Raw genomic sequence first — 22,919 nt, forward strand, 5'->3', positions numbered from 1 at the left:
TGCAAATCACAGACTGCAGTTGAAGTCTCAGCCTTCAACTCCGCTGGAAATCAGGGAACAGTGAACCACTGTTGTTACAGCAGCAACAGCGGCAGTTAACAGCGCAGTGGCAGACTACATGCAACTGTTCGAGTAGTCATTCTAGGTCCTAACCACCCTACAAGAGGACCCGAATGTAGAGTGCCTAGAGAGAGAGGCGTGCAAGCTACAACAGAAGTATGACGAAGTAAAAGGGACCATGCATATTGTTTCCCTTACACAATGGCTTGCAAGGATGTAGCAGGAAAAGGTGCTCAAGGAACAGGTGGATGTCGCTCGGCGCAAAGAAGTGGTGTTGAAAGTGCACCTACAACCATGGATCGATGAGGCTTATACAATTACAGCTTCCATTGAAGCAAATCTCGCGCAACTCCAAGCAACTCAGTAGAGGATTCAGGGCAGCAGTTCAGCAACAATGGCCAATGAACAGCGCAAGGAGGAAGTTTAGCAGGCAGTCGCTCAGTGCGCTGCCGAAGTTCCAGTGATCCAAATAGATCTGGGGGGTCTTCATGCTAAGATCTCCGCACCTATAGAGTGACTTGAGGGCGAGTCACGATGTTTTTGTTAGGGGCCTGTTGGGTGCGAGATCCCCCAAGGGTAGTTTTGGGGCTTAGAACCCAGATTTTGGTCCAATTTTGTAATTCCAATGTAAAGACTCCGCATTTTGTGGGCACGGAGCGCATAGTTGTTAAAGATTCATAAGGTTGTCCACCCTTATTTTGATAATGTAATGTTGGCTGTAGAAGATCTACCCATGGTCCGCGGACCATGGAATTGTATAAACAGAGCTAAGCTCTAAGTAATTTAGAGACAACTAGATGAGTAATGAAGATATGATGTATGCGAGATAGCTCTAAAGTGTAAGTCTAAATTTTGGGTCGTAGCGTAGGTAGAGGCTCTGTAGCTAAGTGCACAGAGGCCTAGTAGTTCGCAGTTGAGTGCGCGGACCCCTGTAGCTAAGTGTGCAGGGCGAGTTGAGTCTATAATAATCTGGAAGTATTAATAAAGAGAAGTTTCTTATCATTTCTGCGTATTTATTTCATGTTTATGCATCTGTTATATTGGGTATGAATTTCACTTCTAATGCTTATATGATGCACGAATGTGTATAAATGTATTGGTTAAGTGAATGCAAGTAAGAACATCTGTTTACACGAAGCTAATTAAGATCTGTTAAATAGCACAGTTTTCTGCCCTAGCAGCGCAAAAGGACTTCAGCCCCTGGTTAGGGCTACGCGAAAGCCAATTGTGACAGATCGCAAAAGTACTGAACGGTGAAATAAAGCATGCAACGACCTGCGTGAAGGAAAATATAGTTGGAATAAACTGACATCACAACCATCCCAAGGGTGCGGAAACTTGGTTCCAGCATCCCCCCATACTACTTCGGGTGAGACTTCAGTCCGCGCTCCACAAGCTGAAGCCAAAAAGGCCAGTAGTGTAGGGATTCGTTTGGGTAACTAACGTTGAACTTGGGTCAGGCCCTGTTATAGACATTTTTGGGCACTGTAACCCCAAGCATGAAATTTCCATAAACCAAGGGCTCCTAAGTCGCTAAAATTTTTGTTCTAACCCCTAAAGGAACAAGGTCAACTAATTATAGCTTCTCCCAGAAGTTCTCCATGAAAAACTGCTCAAAACTGGTCAAAACAGGATCATTTCAGCTGCTCCATAGGCAAAGTGCGTTGCATCTCACCTAAGTACACTCTGTGGGTGCGTTGCATTTCAAAAATCCCTTCTATGGGGTGCGATGGGCGAGAAGTGACAAATGGCAGTGTCATTCCGCGAGGTGGAGAGGCATGGAATCTTCCAGAAACTTCTCCTGTGACACTTGCCTCTCTGAATTCAACCAAGGATGAGTAAGAGATCATCAATCTCCAAGTGGAATCAAGAACCATCAGATGGAAGACACTAATCAAATCACAAGCTGACTCATCTCCTTACAGATATCTATATATGGATCCCTCATCCCAAAGATCCAGAGGCTGGAATTTTGCATATTGTAAGGAACTATTGTTGGTTTCTTGAGGAAACATCATAGTGTTGGGTGATCTAAGCTTTGTATGAGGTGAAGAAGGGCTTACTTACTAAGAGGATGATGCTGGGTTAGAACAACTGGTTGTAACTCCCTTGGATCTTTCTTGTTTATCAATAAAAGCTATTCAAGTTTTCCTCCATACTCTTGTGTCATTTATGTTTTATGCATTTGTATGGTCAATTTACATCTGATCCTAGATTGTTTATGATTATAGATCCATGTTCTTGTATAGTGCTATGCTACTGTGATCTTATAGGTACTCTGTGAAGCTGGGCGTACAAGGGAGCAAGTAGCGAAAGACTATCAAGAGAGAGAGGAATCGAACTAGGAGATTAGCGCAAGACAGAGGTTGGTCTTCTTTGTTCTTCTCTCATCTATATTTCATAAAGGAAAAACGAAAGTAGCTTTACTTTGTTTGTTTCTAAGGTAGCTACCACACCTTAGTGGGATAAGCAGTTCTGTCTAGACACTTTTCCCTGTAACAAAATGGCGACTCCGCTGGGGACGAATTAGTTTGTTTGTTTATCTTCCTTGTTGTTTATTTTATAAACTTACAGACGAAGCCTGAAGTCGAGCTAGGTAGCTTTTGAATTGCATTTGCTATGCAAATGCAAAGTAGATAAATGTCGCTTCAGTCAATCTCCGGGATTTGTTTATGACTTAAACAACTTATTCACAAACTCTCTAATTACCCTCGTGGTAGCTCTTAGAACCTCCTTAGATCTACCCCTGATTGTTTCATTACTGATTACCATTTGCTCAGCCAAAACCCATGAACTGAACTGCAAACTGTGACCCAGAACCCAAGCAAAGTCTCGTCTCTGGCCCAGCGTAGGTACTGTTCTATGAATCTGAAATTCAGCGCACTTCCCGAGTGTAGCAGGTGCACTGCATTTCAAATTCCCTGTGTTACAGGTGCACTGATCAGACTAGGAATTGTTCAATTTTGGTTTCTGTGATTCATTCTTTTCATTTCTATTCATGAATTTTGCTGCCTGTAATCAGTATATCTCTGTTTGAAACCCCTTTTCCTTGTTGTTATTCCGCCTCCATTGTGCAAAAGAACTGTAAATGTTTTTGTGTATTTGTTGAGTCATTTTCAGTTCTCCTTTACAAAAAGTAACGTAATTGTACAGTCATCCTTTGATTTGAAAGTGTCGCAAGTGTCGTTTTTAGTCGTAGGAAAGAGTTTGGTTGATATTGATGGTCGATTACCCTGTTACTATTGTATTTGGTCTGAATTTGTAGTTTTTCTAGTGTCGAAAGCAAGTATTCATTTCTAAATCGTAAAGTGTTGTGATTGTCTCCATTTTTTATATTGAAAAGAAACTTGTTAGTAATTGTCACTTGAAGAGTAATTCAGATTTGTGCATTAGCTTTCTTTTTACCATTCACATACTAAGAAAGCCAAAAAAAAATACATGCATGTGCATTTGCATTTAGACTGCTTGATTGGTTTGATTTAGGACAGTGCATTTAGTGTATGCTCTTTGCTCTTTGTGAAAGAATTTTGTCTCTCTTTCCTTAGTAGCTAGGATTTTCATTGCACAAAGAAGATAAAAGACTGTTTATCATCTTAGATTGCATTTTAGGAATTATACATATACATCTCGCGGTGAACCTGAAAGGCAAATTTCTTAAGCAAGATCAACTATAAAATAAATTTAATGAATCTAACAACGCTTTGGAACCTAACGCACAACATCTAGAAGTCTAGGCTAGAGACGTATTCCGGCGTCGTAAAGCCTGGTAACTGTTGTTCTCACTGATGGTTGGGTGATTCCTCCACTTTGAGACGATAAGTGCCAGTATGGACTTGTGCTCCCACGTACCGTCGAGTATATTTTGGGAGACACCAATAGGCTTAATCCTTTATCCATAGGAAGCCGTGTCTACCGCCCTATCGATCGCAATGCACTGAACACAGCATTCGGGAAGATTGACTGCCGTACCGTAAAAAGTATTCTGCAGTTTTGTGATTGGTTTGGTAATCCCTCTACCTAGATTTCCAAAGCAGTCCCTTTCGTTCCTTTTCAGACTCCTTAATGGAAAAGGTCCATCTGAGCACTTGTCATTTCAAGCTCATTAAAAATCGAAGGCGACTAGAGTCATCTTTTGTTTTTTCTCGACTCTTTAAAATTGAAAAAAAAAGTTGTGTCAAAGCGTCTAAAATTTATTTTAAACGGAATAATCATCACCCTTTCCTACATTGATCTTAGGTTGAGAAAATGGAACCCACCAACCAAGGAATTCCCCTTGGAGGAAATCCTAGTCCCTTCTCCTCTTGGGGAGATGTTGGTGCACCCCATATGGCCACATTTTCGCTTCGAGGATTGACAATTGGCTTACCCGTATGGCTCTTCTCAACCTTTGTCGTTCAGAACACCGCAATTACTGAACAATCGAGTCAGCAACTAGACAAATCCAGAGTTACCCACCAACCTTTTACTTCCTCCAATTCCTATTCTCCTCCTTCCTCTTCGCTTAATGGGGCTGGTAAAGCGAAAAATCAAGTATCTGAGAAGAAGAAAAAAGAGAAGAAGAAGAAGGAGCCAAAAGCGAAAGGGGGCAACTAAGCATCGTCCAGTGAAAATCCACACACTGCACCGACCAGGCCTAAATCGCCATGTGTCATTTGCAAAGGAGACCACTATCATAGAGATTGTCCCTGCATCCCTCGGATCTTAAGGGACTGGTCTCCTCGTTTGCACAACCCGGTGTCGTCAACCTCTGATGATCATGTTGAAAGCACATCGTCGACTAGTGAAAGTGAAGCCCCAAGACAAAAAGGACAATATAGATTTCCTTGTAAACTGTGTGAAGGCGACCATGTCGTCCACCGTTGTCCCTTCTTAGACGAGGCTAAAAGAGTTTTGGACGATCGTCCGATTTCACCGTTACGACTTCCTCCTGGATATAAAAAACTCTTGCTGAATCCGTCACTAGTTGAAAAGCCGGCTGACCTGCCTAGGTGGTCGACCGAAGCATCTATCATTGAAGACAAACCATCTGAACCCATACCAGATGAAAGTCAAAAGGTCGAGGCGGCAGTTGACCTGATCTTGCCTTCAGAGGTTCCATCTTCAGATGATACAGTCACAGAAGAGAATAAGGATGACACCATCCAAATTCTTTTCATAAGCACAGACTCCGATGAACATGGGGGCAATTTACCCGTTCTTTTACCGCAGGAAGGAAGTTCGTTAGAGTCGTACCCGGCCATCTATTCGGTCCCACCTCCAAGCAACTTAGTTGTTTTCTTCGACTGGAATCAACTAGGCAGACCCCGCTTACCGGCTAGTGTACCATTCAGAATCATTGCTCAAGTATATAGAATGGTTATGGCTGGTACCATCATAGATGAAGGGGCTTCTGTGAGTATCCTTTCCTCGACTGCTTGGAAAGCGCTTGGTTCGCCATCGCTTTTGCCTGAGATGAGAAATCTAACAGGCTTTGACAAAGGAACCAGTCGACCGTTAGGGATCCTTCCCAATGTGCCCATAACATTGAGAGGGAAAACCGTTCACATGAATGTAATGGTAGTTCAAGGACCCCTGGATTATAATCTACTCCTTGGACGAGACTATATTTATTGCATGGGAGACATTGCATCATCACTCTTTGGAGTAATGTGTTTTCCGCACGAAGGAAGAATGGTCAAGCTCGTAGACTAGCTTTCATTTCCCGGATCACACAGAGCAAATAGTCATATGCCATCCCTGAATGGTCTTTTCACATAAAGAATGTCTCGTCAATCTCCAGTCCGTCCACCTGATTAGCGCGAGTGATTCGGGAGACATGACTGAAACCCAGGGGGCATGCACCCTGTTATCACTCAGGTTGTCCTTAAGCTCTTGAAAGGATACGGCCGAGGTAACCACAAACCAACTTTGGACTGCAGGTTCTAGCCCACCTGCAATCGGAGAGGGCTCTCTCTTTGTGATTTAGCTTTGTTAATGGTGATTTTAGGCTAGCTATTGAGTTCGGGGGTTTTGTTTGTGTTGTGGTGGGAAGGATGATGCTTCAAGTAGAGATGCAATGCATATTGCGGTAAGTTTCAAACCATTGGGCATGGAGTCGAGGAGGAGGACTGGTGGTGTGTTTTCTTGGTCATAAGAAAAATGAGGAGCAAGGTAACTTCTAATGAAACAACTTTTGAGCTTAAAAGGATGAAAAGGGCTAAGGAAGGAGAGGCAACAAAGGATCTCTCAAATAGATTAGCAGAAAGAAAATGAATAAACTCTGTTTGGGAGCAGCTAAGAATTCCTAGATAAGAGTCATTCATATGTGAAATAGATCAAACATGAGCCATAACAAAATTCATATTTATGTCTAGATCAAGAGGAAAACATTTAAAAGCCACAGAATCTGAGTATAGAGTGCAGCTAAGCAAATTCTAAACCAATCCTTTGTTCTGGGACTTGAGCATATATGAAATTGAAATGACAGAGGTGAGGAACACTTATTGATTCATATTGCAGCACAAGAGTTCCACATTCAATTCTTCAGAAACCATTAATAGCACATCAAACAGTCAATTCTCCAAGCTTGTAAGCAGTCTTTGATTATAGAAAAATATCAGACATGCAGTGTGAGTCTCTTTTGGAATACATTAGCCAGCCAACCCCTTTTACAATGTAGGAAGTCGTATATATATAAAAAGAAGTTTACAAAATATCTAGGTGATGACTCTTCAAGCAATAAATTACATCACCAACTCCTGCTAGGGAGTAAATGAAACATTAAACGCTACAGTTAATATTGGCTTGCTAGCTGTCTATTTTTGTCAGAAAACTTTTGACTTTGTGGGCTGAATGAGTCGACTGCTTGTTACGCATTTATTCCGTGTGTGTTGCCCTGATATTGGTACGTTTCCTACTGCTATCTGGACCTTCATCCTATGTGCTCGGCTTCTTAGTATTTGATGAGCTGTAATTATCATTTCAATTTTTCTCTATGTCGATTTACCTTTGACAGGTGTACCTTGCCACCTGTAAATGCTGAACTGGAGCCTGATCAAAACAATTAATAAAAAAAATCACCTGAGCAATATCTCTTTTATCCCTTTCCACCAGTCCTCCGTAGGCAACTGATGCCTTTGTATCTTTATCAGTGTCTCCTCAGCTTCTGTGTACCTATGGAAGGTGGGTTGGAATTCGAACAGGTGATTCATCTCATGTGCAATGTAGAATAGATTTTCTAATTTATCAAAAACATTTTGTCCTGATGGAGGCCCTGTTCCTTCTGAAGTGCTGGAGGAGGCTGTGATTTGGTTGGCAGCAAAATTATTGACTCTGTTAGCATAAAGGTCATGTGACAGCAGTCTTCCAGCACTGGTTAATAAACTTGGCAATCCTCTGCTATGTAATGCCATGATCTTTGTCTTGAACTCATCCACCTCAGCTTACATCTCTTGGCATTTTTGTCCAATGCCTACACAAAGTTCCTAAGGGTTAACACCCTTTTAATTAGCAAGATAGTTTCAGTCCTGTTACTGATTCCTAATGCTGCCAGCTGCCCTTTGGTGCGAGTATTCAGGAATTGGATCATCCTGTTAGCCTGCTCAGGCATATTCCCCAGAGATGCTCTAGCCTTCCGATTTTCCAATTGGGCTATGGCTATCAAATCCATTTGCTCCTGAATAGTTTCAATGGATTGCCATTGGTCTGTAATGGATTGACTGATTTTGGCCCACAGAATTTTCTTTATATCAGCTAGAGTTCCATCAAAAGTGAGCTCTTTCTCCAACTCCTTTATTCTTTTTTCCAAGGCTTTGATTTCTCTTGTCTTCTCAGCTACCTCCTGCTTTGATTTTTCATATCTTGTCTCAATTGTAGCCAGCTTTTTGTTGGTTTGTCTCAATTCTGTCATTTGCAATTCCAGAGCTTCTATTTCCTTCATCATATTGTCCATTTTCAAGCTGGTGTCTTTCTTTGTAGGTGTTGAGGTAGTTGTTGTAGTTGGTGTTGAACTTGAGGTACCTGCTTCTGCTACTGGAGTAATAGGAGGGACTGTTGTGCTGGCCGTGGGAGGAGCGGCTGTGAGAATATGAGCTATTTGAATTGGCTGAGAGGCCAACTCTCCCTGTCTTCCTTGTAATGTTGCCTCCAAGGAACTCTCTGTTTCTACCAACCTTTTATGCAAGGTCATGAGTAAAGCTACTACATCCCTTTCTTCTTTCTGTTGTGCTACCTCTGTAGTCTGAGGATGCAACGTAGATGACAGCTTGATTTGTTTCCTAAGGGAAACTATGTCTTCATCCCTCTTTTTTAATAGAGCTTGCACGCCCTTGGGATTAGAGGGATCATGTCCCATCTCTATGATAATCTCCTTTAAGAACTTGATTCTATTGTCCTTGGCCCAATTGATGTCTGAATTTCAGTTGTGCCTTTTTGCTTTTGCCATAGAAGTGAAGCATGTCTGCATTACCAAATTGTCAGAAGTATTCCAAGGAAAATAGTCTCATGGGGACATATTTAGGCAATCTATAAGGGGCCAATTCACAGCCATAAATCCTGATTACTGTGTGGTTTTGGTAAAAATACCAGTCTCCAATACTGTAGGTTTTGGAAAGTTGCAAGATCTTTTGCATTTCATCAGTGAGTCTAGGGAGAGGGGTGCTCACCAGTAAGGAGGAAGCTGGGTATATAAATAGGTCAATGAACTCACAGTAGGTATATGGAGAGAAATATATATGGTGGCAGACTGATGACCAAAATATTACAGACCTTCGCTTGCCCTTAGCATCCAATTTTCTGAGGAAGACTGGGAAACTATCAGGCTGATAGTATAGCAACAAGTGATATATGTAGGAGGTATATTTGAACACCCTTTCTCTCTCCAGGTTCATGAATTGCTCATGAATTTTGTTGGCTATGAAAGTAGCATAATCATACTGGACAGCAGTGGGATGCCCTAGAGTAAACATGGATAGCATTACCAAGATTAACTCATCAACAAACTCACTGGTATTGAATCCTAAGATGTAGGATATCATGTCTACTAGCAGTCTCCATGTTTCATTGAACTAGACATGTAGATAAGGAGGAGGTTGTCGGGGCTGATAATTTGGGTCCATGAATAATTGGCCAATTCGCGTGACCTCTGAGCTGGGCAATTTGGTACCTTGGTTGAGTGGGAAATTCATAGAGAGAGACACTAGAGGCTTTGTTGGCTTGAAGTTTAGCATCTCATTTATGGATTGAGGGGTGATGTGAAACAAAACAGCCCTAGATGGAGCCAAAACTGATCTTTGAGTGGATTCATAATGCTCACAACACTGATGGATGAAGTCTGGGAATACATTCACTTGTGGAAGATAATAGATGGGCAAGTTGGACTCCTAGATACCCATGTCATCCATATCGCTTCCGTGTTTCCTCCTTATCTCACAGAAGGTTTCAATGTGATATTTGTCGCTTATTTCAACTGTTTCCTTCATTTGATAATCCCTGTCAGCAAGGGGCAGCCATTCCAAGTCCCTATGTGGAGCATTTAGTGGTGCAATATTGAGGGCAACTGGGGTCTCCATGTTTCGACAATGATTACAGTTGGATTAGGCCAGTACTTCAGAAAAAACCAGAATTTTGATAATGGTTTTCCAGGCCAGGAACTCAGAGTTTTAAGCTTTGTGCAGATATGTTTTGATGAGCAGAATTCAATGAAATGAAGAGTGTGCAAGGTTCTGCAATAAATACATTGAAAGGGAGGAAAATAGAGGGCTTTAGTAGACTGTCTTCAGCGGTTCTGCGGACAAATTGGAGCTGGATTTTGAAGCTATAGATGGCAGCTTTATCAGAGAAAACAGAGACACCGGGCTTTGGCCACAACTGAGTTATATGGTGAGGCAGGGAGGAAAAGGTCGCAGGTGTCGATGTATTCCAGGTGAATTCTTGGTGTATTGGCAAATTTTTGCAGAGAAAGCATAAAAACTATGGTTACGGGCATTTCTTCGGGTAAATACCTAGATTTAAGGCACCGGTAGCGGATGAGCAGGTGCAATGGAGAGCAATGGCGACAAATTTGTTGGTGGCAGCAGCTTGTTTGATCGAATTTTGCACTTGGGCAGAAAAACAACGTAAAATAGCATGTAGAGAGCTCCCACAATTAAGCAATGAAAATGACATAAAACGGTCGATTTGCGCATTTTTATGAAAATTTGGCATTTTTGGCACTTTTTACTATGATGTCAGCATGACATCATTGGCGGGCTGGGTACGGAGGGTGACGTGGCAGTCGACTGGGCCGGTGACATGGCGCGGTGACGAGGCAGACACGTAGAACAGGATAGGTGACATGGGGCACGCGTACAGAAGGCTGAAAGCAGTTTCATCGGACCTCTTTCTATATAGGAGTGGTATCCGTTAGAGCCCTTCTGATGCAATAGAAAGCAAATAGGTGTCTTTTGTACGGCGAAGAAACTGCCTCGCCATCGGAAGTTAACGGTCGAGCAGTGGGGCGCCTCCGAAATCACCGAGAGCCATCGAATGGGGAGGGCCCGATCCGACGGTGGACGAAACAACGATTTGACGGGATGTTAACGCACTGGGCCCACCCGAATGTTGAATCTTTATACAGCACTACGGGGGTTTAAACTTTGGGTTATATGGGTTTATTGGGTTTGCAAATGGGCGAGGGTGGTTATTAATTTGATCGAATATCAAATTAATTCCAAATGGAATGTATGCGCAGAAGAACTTAGTGTAAAGTTTATGTGTGTGGGGGGGGATGGTGGTTGTTGATTTAACCGAACGTCATATTAACCCCGGTTTAGGATGCGGAAGGGTTAATGCCAGGCCCTAAATGAACTTAGGATTTCCCGGACTTAGGAAATATGGCTATAGTGCCAAGGGGAGGGGCTATTTTAATATCTTTGTTGGGGATTTTAAGAAGTTAGGGAGCTACATAGTAGAATTAGAAGTTAGGGAGCTACATAGTAGAATTAGGGGTTAATATGACAATGGTGGAGTGGAAATGGAAAGAAAACATTGATAAGTATATGAAGTGAAGATAGACATGGAGATTGTGTAGAAGATGAAAACATGATTTTTACACAAGAAATGTGGCTTCTTTTCATGAAGACAGCCAAAACCTTGACTTGAATATTTTTCAAAAATGACTTAAGATTAGGACTTGTTGGGCAGATCCCAAGGTCCTTCAAGGGTGTTAGTAAGAAACTTTGAGGGGGAGTGAAGGGAAATTAGACATGCTTTTTCAAAATTCTCCCAGTAAAACACTGCTTTGATACCTCTGCCACTGATGAGATGAGCTTTCTTTATCAAGGCCAATACTGAAGATGATCTTACTTCTGCAACCCCAGGCTACCTACCCAGCCTAATACACCTAGCATTTTTTGTTACTTCAGGAAGGGTGCACTTAGACTGGCAAACCCTGGTTGCTCTTTTCTTTTAAACTGTCCTCCTATCTAAAACTACCCTTATTGCTCCCAAGGGCCCAGATTAAACAGTTGGGTTCCTTCATTCTCTACCTAGCTACTAACCTGCCAAGCTTAAACTGTTTGGGCAGATTTTCTTTCTCTATTTTCTAAGACAAGAAATTTAAACCTGAGGAAACCAAGTTTAGGCTGTTTGGCCCTCCTTTAACTGAGAAAACTTCAAAAATGGAACTTTTGCAGCATGAAAAAGATGAACATTTTTGGCACTTCCACTGTCAATCATGAAATATGAAACCTGTTGCAACAGGAGGCTAACACACCCTGGTCTACTTTGGCAGGAAAACTTCGGGTATAGGGTAGGTTTCCGCGAGAGATATATGACTAGACTATACTCCCGTCCGTGATTGGAAGAGGGGGTTAGACTGGAATAAGATTCTCTTGTCAAAGTTATGTGAGTGAATTGTCTCACCTTTGTCTATTTTGGTAGACATCGCCGAAGAAGTGTTTTGTTTGTGTTGTGAATAGAACAATCTTTGGTAACCTGAAAGAGGTAGACATTTCCTGATAAAACAAATGTTTTGTTGGAGATTTGAAAGGTGACCTTGAAACTATGTTTTATACCTGGGGGCATGCAAACCTTTTGGCGTGCAAGCGAAGAGCGACTATTTATTTTTTTTAAATTTGTAGGTCCTCTAACCCTTTAAAGTCATAGGATTGGTCGTTTCCTAACTTGCATAAAGAAAGGATGTGGGGCAAAACTCTAAAAATTGTCGTTTTCATATATGAGACATTCTTATTATACGACTGGATTTATCAAGTAGTTTTAGCGCATAGTTCAAGCTCGTTAAAAAATAAACATAAGCCATGAGAAAATGTTTCTCCTCACATTTAAACTCATTAAAAAATGAACTATTTTCCGGTAAATAACCATCGTGAATATAGTACTTCAGCCTTTAAATCCCTGGTCGTGTTCTCATCATCACCTCCACTCTGTATTGGTCGATCATTCACCTCCATTTGATTGTTTACCCCCTTTTGAGGAACAGCTGCGAAGAGTGATCCCACTAGCCATCCTTGTAACACTATCGTGATTGGAAAATTCCAAACCTTACCTGGAATCAACTGCTACCCAAGTTTATCACTCGTTCTTCAAAAGACGAGTCTCCTTTAAGCTCTTTTCAGCTGACTCATAAAATATGAAAATATTGTCGAGCCATTGGCCTCTCCAACTCATTAAAGGGACCGGAAGTGCTATCCCTCATTTAGATTTTAATCTTTTTGGACTTGAGGGATTATTACATAAAAATATCGAGCGCTTGTTTTTTTCGGCTCGTTAAAAGTATCAAAAATTCATCCCTTCTGTATTGTTTTATACTTTTTCGGACTTAAGGGATTAGATGACGAAAAAGGAATTTTGGAGTTTCCTTTACGTTCCTTTTCAGACTCTCTAAAATTGAAAAGGACCGAGTTATCTTTGTCATTAAACTCATTAAAACTTAATAGCGACAAACTTGTCCATAGAAGACAAGGACAAGTCTCACTATCGCTAGGCTCGTTAAAACATAGCGATGGGTTTGCCCGAAGGGAAAATTATAGAAAAAGCATATGTTATCCTCCTCAAGCTTGACAAAAATAAAGAGGTACTGGTCAGCAATGACTGGGGAAAATTTGGGAAGAAAACTTGAAGAAACTTTGTTGGTAGCAAGTCGCTCTTAAACATGACACTTTCACTCCGCATCCAAGTCGGGTTGGGTTGTTTCATTCACTGGTCACATCACCGTGGTCTCATCACACCATCCACATTTGGGGTTAATGCTACCAATCCATCACATCAGTGTCGCCAAAATGTTCAAGAGAAGCCATTCAGAGATTTCACCTGTGTCTCACCCGCTACAATACATTTATACTCCATTCTTTCATGATCGCCACCCTGAACCTTATGTCATCAGATCGTTTTCACCTCCATTAGAATCATTTGCTCCGTTCCATGTCATTGATGTGGGATTCATTAAGGCCCTCCTGTGACTGATGGCTTCTTGTTGACATCAGCTCATTATCCAAGAAGTCGATCTAGGAACACCCCGTTCAGTACTTTGAAGCTTGCATGCCTCAATGGCAAGTTTCTCACTTCTGGTGACAGGTTTACATGAATGGCCTTCGACCGAAATATTTTGCGTGGTGTTCGACGTCAAGTCCTTTATTCACACCACATGAATTGTACTACAGTACCTTGAGGGTCATTATCATTATCGGTGATTCCTCTCGCACCTGTTAACAGCTTACATCATTGGCTGGTAATCAGGCAATGTCTTTCCATGTTCGACTCCAGAACATCTCTCACATGGATAGACTTGTACTTCGAGTGAAGATCGAACGAGATTGAAGACCCCGGATCTAGTTTCATCCATCTGGGCTGCGATATATATTCAGGGAAATAAAGACATCAAATGTACATTATTGCTGCACAGATAATCATCCAATCAAAGGGATGATGACTCTACCAGAATCATCAGTCTACACTCAGACGATTGTCTGTCCTATGCACATGAAAATGAATTTATAAAGCTGAGAATGGGAATGCCCGCCTCATCTAGATCATGAAAATATTATGAAGATAATGTATTGTATTGTATCTTATTACAGGTCCCCTCCAAGCTTGAAAGAACTTCGGATCCTCATAATAAAGCATTTCACCCGACATCAAAAGATTAATGACCTCATGATTTAGGGGGAAACTGTTATAGAAATTTTTGGGTACTGCAACCCCAAGCATGACATGTCCATAAACCAAGGGCTCCTAATTCCCTAAAAGTGTTGTTCTAACCCCTAAAGGAACAAGGTCAACTGATTATAGCTTCTCCCAGAAGTTCTCCATGAAAAACTACTCAAAACTGGTCAAAACAGGATCATTTTAGCTGCTCCATAGGCAAAGTGCATTGCATCTCACCTAAGTACACTCTATGGGTGCGTTTCATTTCAAAAATCCCTTCTATTGGGTGCGATGGGCGAGAAGTGACAAATGGCAGTGTCATTCCGCGAGGTGGAGAGGCATGGAATCTTCCAGAAACTTCTCCTGTGACACTTGCCTCTCTGAATTCAACCAAGGATGAGTAAGAGATCATCAATCTCCAAGTGGAAGCAAGAACCATCAGAGGGAAGACACTAATCAAATCACAAGTTGACTCATCTCCCTTACAGATATCTATGTATGGATCCCTCATCCCAGAGATCCAGAGGCTGGAATTTTGCATATTGTAAGGAATTGTTGTTGGTTTCTTGAGAAAACATCATAGTGTTGGGTGATCTAAGCTTTGTATGAGGTGAAGAAGGGCTTACTTACTGAGAGGATGATGTTGGGTCAGAACAACTGGTTGTAACTCCCTTGGCTCTTTCTTGTTTATCAATAAAAGCTATTCAAGTTTTCCTCCATACTCTTGTGTCATTTATGTTTTATGCATTTGTGTGGTCAATTTACATATGATCCTAGATTGTTTACGATTATAGATCCATGTTCTTGTATAGTGCTATGTTATTGTGATCTTACAGGTACTCTATGAAGCTGGGCGTACAAGGGAGCAAGTAGCGAAAGACTATCAAAAGAGAGAGGAATCGAACTAGGAGATTAGCGCAAGACAGAGGTTGGTCTTCTTTGTTCTTCTCTCATCTATATTTCATAAAGGAAAAATGAAAGTAGCTTTACTTTGTTTGTTTCTAAGGTAGATACCACACCTTAGTGGGATAAGCAATTCTATGTAGACACTTTTCCCTGTAACAGGCCCCCTCAAGCCAATAGTAGGTAGACATGTAAATCTCTACATGCATACCTCTGGGTGACTGTAGAGCCTTCATGACTTTCTCCTTTAGCTTATGAGCCTATATGTCGGACAAGTTACATGGTTTTCCTTCTCTAGCCACTTGATCCAGTGCAACTACCCAACTCTGTGGGAAGGTTTCCATGCTTGCTTGGCCATACAGTCGATGAGAAAACATGATCAAGTATTGGTACGCCTTCCTCAATATCTTTGTCTTGTAGACCTGGTTGGGTGTCATCCTGAAACGAGCTGGATCCTTTACCCAATCCTTCAGATTGTCTCTAGAGTTAGCATTTTTGTTGGGTAAGCTAAATGGAGTCTCCATGATAGTCACGGACTTTGACATCTAATACATCTTATCATAATCTTGTTCCCAGAAGGTTGCAAGCTTCATCCCACTGACACTACTCAAGTTCATCGTCTTGGGATCAATGTGAGAGACGATCGAGTGTATCATGTACGCGCATGGGAACACGAGATATCTGCATGCAATCTAGTACAAGCCAGACTTGTGAATGTTCACGTACACCTAAAGGTCTTCGAGGTGTTCCCCGAAAGTGCCTGCAAATGTTTCATTGACTTCTTGCTGCTTCAGTTTGATGTCCTTGTCTAGATACAGCTTTGTATCTTCATAGATCGAAAGACTAGAGGAAATTTTCTCAGTTGCTACTCCAGCTGCATTTCCATCAGTGTCCTGAGATCTTGTTCTCTTGGAATCCATTCAAATGGATGAACACCTAAAATATCTGAAGAAAAGCAACATGCATGGCAAGAAATTTGTCAGCAAAAACAAAGCAAATTCGAGGGAATGACATAGCACATACCTGGGAAACTGATGAGAAAGATTGTGCAATTTCTTCTAGGAGGCTAGGTGACTCACTGCCATAACTACACAAAAGGTAGTTTGGGCTATCTAGGAGGTAGGATTGGCTGTTGGATATGTGCAATGCACAATCCAGACTGGTTGTTGGGATTGCGCAATGTGCAATTCCAGCTGGGAAGGACTACAGGCCCAAGGACTGAATTGCGCAATTTCCTGGGCCAACAGTCAGTGTCCTCCAGAAATGCACAAAATAGTCCTAGAGGCCAGTGTTGGGAAAATGCAAATTTCTGGAGAGGAAGGCAGAGCCTTCCTTCCCCAGATTGCGCAATGCAATCTTAGTGAGGCAGAGTCCGGGCCAAGGTTGGCCCGACTCACTGACAGGCAACTGAAAGCAAATAAGACAGTGAATGCATGGAGACACTAAGTGATAGCAGAAGTGATTGATAGTGCATGCAAAACATGAATGAAAGATTCAACAAATAGATCAACATGCATGTGGGTGAAGCGATTTGCGGATTGGGTGAATGTTCGTGAAAAACAGTTTCATGCATGCGACAGCAGTCAGATAGCAACGAAAACTGAAACAGAGCTAAGATAAGCTATTATACATGTAAATGACGGCAAGAATTCAAAGAAATCAAGCAAACAACACTCATACAAGTGAATACACAAAAAGCAACAGAAATGCTGAAAAAGACAAGTTGAGGCCACTTACCCGTGAATTGCTGAGTTGGATGTGTCGAAGAGTCCTGGATGTGTTGTGGGATGTTAGAGCTCCAAGATTTATTTGAAAGAATGAGCTCTAATGTGTCGAAGAAATAAATTTGGGCTCATGATGCGCATGCCACAAATCTAGGAAAAAGTGATACTTGGAGGGAAACTTCTAAAACAAGTTTTCATGTAACCCCCTGTTAGGTTCCTATACCAATAGGTGTCATATTTCATGATTGACTATTAGAATGCCAAATATGTTCATCCTTTCCATGCTGCAAAGGTTCCATATTTTCAAAAAAAAATCAAAAAATCAAAAAATAAAAAGAGGGTATGCCCTAAAAGAAAAATCAAAGGGCAAAAAGAATGAATTGGTCAAGAAGAAAGAAAATGAACCCCAAAGAAAAGACCTAGAAAGTGTGCTAGCCCAAAATGCCACTGCTATCCTATTTTTGCAAAGAAGTTAAATGTGCAATCAATGACTTTTGTCACACTTGATGGATGGCCCAACAGCTCAATCTTGGCCAGTCCATGTTTAAATTTCTTATTTTAGAACTAGAGAATAAGATATATCCAAACAGTTCAAGCTTGGCAGATAAGTAGTTAGGTAGAGAAGCAAGGGTGCTCAACAGCTAAATTTGAGCCCCTGGAAGAAATAAGGGCAGACTTAGATAGGATTGTAGCTAAAAGAAAAGAAGTGAGTAAGGGTTTGCTAGTTTAAATGCACCCAATCAAAAAGGAAGAAAAAATGTTAGGTGTATTAGGCTGGGTAGGCAGTTTTGATGTTGCAGAAGCAGGTTTGTGAAAAATTTTGTCTTTTTGAAGATGATTCATCTCATGGATATCATAAAGCATCATGTCAACTACATGGTTGCAAAACAGTAAATGCATGACTAATTTCCCCTCTCATTTCTCCAAGAACACTTGCTAACATCCCCTCAAGGACATTGAGATCTGCTCAGTGCTCCTAGTTCACTTCATTTCATGGAAAAAACTAAGTGAAACTTTGTTTCTACTCAGGATATCAAAGCCACATTTCTTGTGTAAAAATGTTTTTCAGCCACATTTCTTGTGCAAAAATGTTTTTCTTCTATTTTATGCTAAGTTTTCCAAGTTCATAGCTTGGATACCTTTCACTCCCCTAAGCCTAAGTTCAACTTTTTTTACTTAGTGCTTTGTATGAATATATTTCTCATTCTAACATGCTAACTCTATTATATAGCTCGTACATAATGTTTCCCCGCCCCTAATTACATAAAATACATAAAAACCCCAAAGTTCTTAATATTCCGCCCCGGGCTTAATTAAAATCCATGTGTTAATGTTTTAAAGGGGGTCCAAGGTTTATCCGAAACCTTATGGACAACCCTCCCTGTGCGCATATAAACATTGGGTTTCATTTAACATTTGGTTAAATAAATAACCAACCCGCAAACCCAAAGTTGAAATACATTGTAAAACCCCGCAAAAACCTTATAAAACATTGAAATATCGCGTGGGTCCCCATGCCGTACTCATCCGCCACGTCACCGCCAAGTCATTCACCGTACCCCACTACACGACAAATATTACCTCATGCTGACATCACCCGACCGAAGCGCGCCAAAACCCGCCAAAATCAAATTTCTGCAAAAAAAGCTTAAAATGTCATTTTTCGTTCATTTCTATTTGTTTCTTCTGCGCAACCTCTGCATGTTGTTTCACATCCAAAGCAGCATTTTGACCACACAGTCCGCCACCCAGCTAAATTGATTCCACAGCTCGGCCCCTCAGCATGATCCACCACCTACATTTTGCCCAAGGTGCCCATTAAAACAGGTATTTACCCAAATCTTTCTCCCAAGCCCCGTTTTTTCTAGTTTTCTCTGTTAATTCGCCAAAAACGGCCAAATTTGAATTAGAACGTTGTACTGCCTTCAAACCTGTACACCAGAACCTCTGTTTGCACTCTTTATCACTGAGAAATCCCTCAAACTCTGTCCCCCACTGCAAAATTCGCCCACTAAGCCAAATCCAAGTTGTTTCGGCCTGCAAATTCTACATAAAAGACCCAAAACTGTCATTTTACCTACTATTGCTGTAAAAACCCAAGATCCAAGTTGAAAAATCACAGAAGATTGAATAATGGAGGCTCCAGTGGCCCTGAATATTGCCCCCCTTAATGCACCACACAAAGAACTGGAATGGTTGCCCCTTGCTGACAGAGATTTCCAAATTAATGACTTAATTGGTGACAAACCTCACCTCCAAGCAATTTGTGAAATTAGGAATAGCTACCGTAGCAATGCTGATGTCTGTGGAATTTGGGAGTCCAACATGCCCATATATTACCTCCCCTCAGTAAATGTGCTCCCTGATATCATCCACTTATGTTGTGCCAATTATGACCCCACTCAAAGAGCAGTTATGGCTCCATCTGGGACTGTCTTATTTCACATTACCCCTGAATCCATAAATGAGATGCTACACTTTAAGCCAACTCAGCCTCTGGCTCCTCTCTCCATGGAATTCTTGCTTGACCAAGGTGCCAAACTGCCCAGTTTAGAGATAACCAGAATTGCCCAGTTATTCATGAGACCAGATCGCCAGCCCACGCAGCCACCTCCTTTTAATCAGGTCTGGTTCAATGAAGCTAGAAAATTCATTACTGATATGATTTCCTACATCCTAGGATTTAAAACCAGTGAGTATATTGATGAGACTACCTTAGTTTTGATGTCCATGTTTACTCCAGGACAGCCCCCTGCTGTCAAATATGATTATGCCACCTTCATAGCTGATAAGATCCATGAGCAATTCATGAGCCGGGACAGAGAAAGAGTGTTTAAATGCACATCATACATATATCATCTACTGTTGTACAATCAACCAAAAAGGTTTCAGATTCCCCTTAGAAAATTGGATCTCAAAGGAGAGCGCAGGTCTGTAATCTTCTGGACCTCAGTATTCCATGAAGTCCATAACTCTCCTTATACTTATTATGAGTTCATTGACCTGTTCATACATCCAGCCTCTTCTTTATTGATGACAACTCCTCCTGCTAGGCTCTCTGCTGAAATGCAGAAAATTTTACATCTCTCAAAAGGCTACAGTATAGGTGACTAGTACTTTTACCAAAATCACACTGAGATCAAGATATATGGCTGTGAGGTATGCCCATATAAACTACCAAAATATGTGCCTATGAGACTGTTTGCCCTGGAATACTTCAGACAATTTATTAGCTCAGATTTGACTCATTTCTATGGTGCTAGGAAAAAGGCATAGCTGAAAATAAGAAATCAATTGGGCCCTTTTGTCTTCAATAAAAGGGAAGCCTGGGAAGAGGCTGACAAGATTTTAGGGGAGCAACTTAAGCTAAAACAAATTTTTTATTGGGCACCATATGACCCTGAACATTTCATAAGTTATAGAAAAGTGAAAAACAAGCTAACAGCATATGTTCACCACAAAATCCCTGAAATTCAACAATATGCTAACCAACAAGAATGGGTAGAAGGCACATTAGTAGAAGATATTACTGAGGAAGAGAAATTGGAAAAAACCATGAAAGAGCTTGAAAAAACGCTTGACCTGGAATCTTTTGGATAGGTATCCTTCAAGCTGCCTCAGCACACAGGAGGTGATACATCTTTTGCTAGGACTTCTCAGTAGCCCACACAAAAAGCCAGCACAAGGTCAACAAAGGGCAAAGAGGTAATAGGTTCAGAGCAGGACATAATGACAGACCAGCCAGCTGCATCAAAGGAACAAGGCTAAGGGAAGGTTCCTCCAACTCAAACAAAGGCCCCAGAAATCCCTACGCTACAAACTCCTCTAAATGAGGAAAGAGGCAAGAAAAGGGACAGGCAAGAAGACACACCGATCAGCGGTTCTAAAGAGTAACCATGGGATAAAAGGCAGAGATTGAACCCCTTATCAGAGGAGGAATTTATTCAGGAGACCACAGACAGTCTAAGGGAAGAAAGAGCAGTCAGCAAGGATACATCCCCGGTCATAGAAACATCGGCTAGTTCACACAGGCAGGAGATTGGAAGACAACATAGTGTGGAATTCTCTTCTGCCAGGCAGCAAAGTAGGCAAGGCTCTGACATTAAGAGAACATTTACTGAAATAAAGGCAAAGAATGAGCCAATAAGAATTCAACTTTATAATCACTTGCTGAAGATGGCCCCCACAAATCAACAAAGGTTAATGTCAGCATATGACATTCAAGAAGGAAAGATGATCCTGAGTCACTTCAAGCCCAAAATGCAGCAACCACAGTCAGCTGCTGATTACATCAGGACCAATCTAGAAGTATTAGCCAAAGACATCCAGCCAATGGACCAAATTGAATTACATAAGCAAACCGGAGAAATGGTATACTCCACATTGGCAAATAAGGCATTTCTGGCCCACAAATTTCAGAATTCTTTAAACAATATCATAGAGCTAGGACATGATCCAAAGGATGCCAAAGGCATCAAAGAATTAATAAAAAATAAGGAACAAGACATTGCAGCTCTCAGGAAGCAGCTCAAGCTGCCCATTACCATGCATCCCAAAACTATAGAGATTGTTGAACAAAAATCACAGGAAGATACGATGGACCTGCTAATGAAAATGAATGAGAGATTGGCAAAAACGGAGAAGGCATTGGAGAAAGCACTGCAAGGAAAACAAGGAGAGTCGTCCTCCCAGCCAGCTCAAACAGCTCTAATAGTTACAACTACTCCTACAGTCACAACAGCAGTCCCTCCTAATGTCCCGACATCAACAGCACCAAGCACTTCAACAACAATAGCAGCAGGCAGCAGCACTACCATGACTACTGAGGAACTGATAAAGGCTATGGAGGATCTAAGACTCCAAGTATCAGAGTTAAAAGATACTAAAGAGAAATTGGCCAAGTTGGAAATAAGTTATGACAAATCCAAAATGACTGTGGCAGAAAAAACAAGAGAGGTAAAGGCATTGGAAAATAAAGTAAAGGCATTGGAAAAGGACCTCTTATTAGACAAGCCTCTGGGAGAAATCAGGAGCATTCTGTGGGCCAACATTGGCCAATCCATCACTGATATATGGAAATCAATACAGATAATTCATGAGCAGATTGATTTGGTAGCAGTAGCTCAAGAAGAAATTCAAAAGGCCAGGGATTCATTAGGACACATGCCCGAACAAGCCAATAGGCTAAAACATTTCTTAAACACCCACACCAAGGAACAACTGGCAGCACTAGATATTAGGACAGGACAGGCACCATCCTGACTATCAAAAGGGTTCTGACCATGAGGAACTTCATACAAAATCTGGAGAAGAAGTGCCAGGACATGCAAATAGAAATAAATGCTTTCACACAGAAGTTTACAGCTTTGGAGGAAAAGGGTCTACCCAGTTTATTAACTGATGACTATAGACTAATGACACATGCAAACTATGTACACAGATTGAATACATATGTGGATAATCAAGTCACAACATCATCAAGTTCTACAGGAGAGAAGGCACTCCCATCTGGACAGAGCCTGTATGACAATTTACAAAATCTGTTTTTTATTGAGCATGAAGTGAGACATCTTTTCACAGTCTAGCCTACTTTCTTCAGATACACGAATGCCGATGAGACTCTAATAAAAATGTGCAGACACCAATTACCAGATGACCAGTGGTGGCAGAGTATGCTGGAAATTTTGTAGGTGGATTTCAAAGTTTTTATTTATTTTTCCCACAACATGACAAATATCATAACATGGAGAAAAGAGCAGATAAAAAACGCGCTAGTCAATGATCTATTAATGCGCAATGAAAGCACTCGAGGAAGCACCGCCAGCAGTGTGGAATGTCAATAAAGTATCCATCGACCGACTTTGTTACAGGGAAAAGTGTCTATTTAGAACTGCTCTATCCCACTAAGGTGTGACAACTGCCTTAGAAACAAACAGAGAAAAGCTACTTATGTTTTTCCTTTATGAATTATATATAGAGAGGAATAGAAAGACCAACCTCTGTCTTGCGCTAATCCTTTGATTCGATCCCTCTCTTCTTTTATAGTCCCCAGCTACCTACTCCCTTGCACACCCAGCTTCACAAAGTACCTGTAAGATCACAGAAGCATAG

The sequence above is a fragment of the Pinus tabuliformis genome, chromosome 7, assembly GCF_031772625.1.
Source record: "Pinus tabuliformis cultivar Carrire ecotype Pingquan chromosome 7, CPIR1, whole genome shotgun sequence".
In the NCBI taxonomy this organism is placed as follows: Eukaryota; Viridiplantae; Streptophyta; class Pinopsida; order Pinales; family Pinaceae; genus Pinus; species Pinus tabuliformis.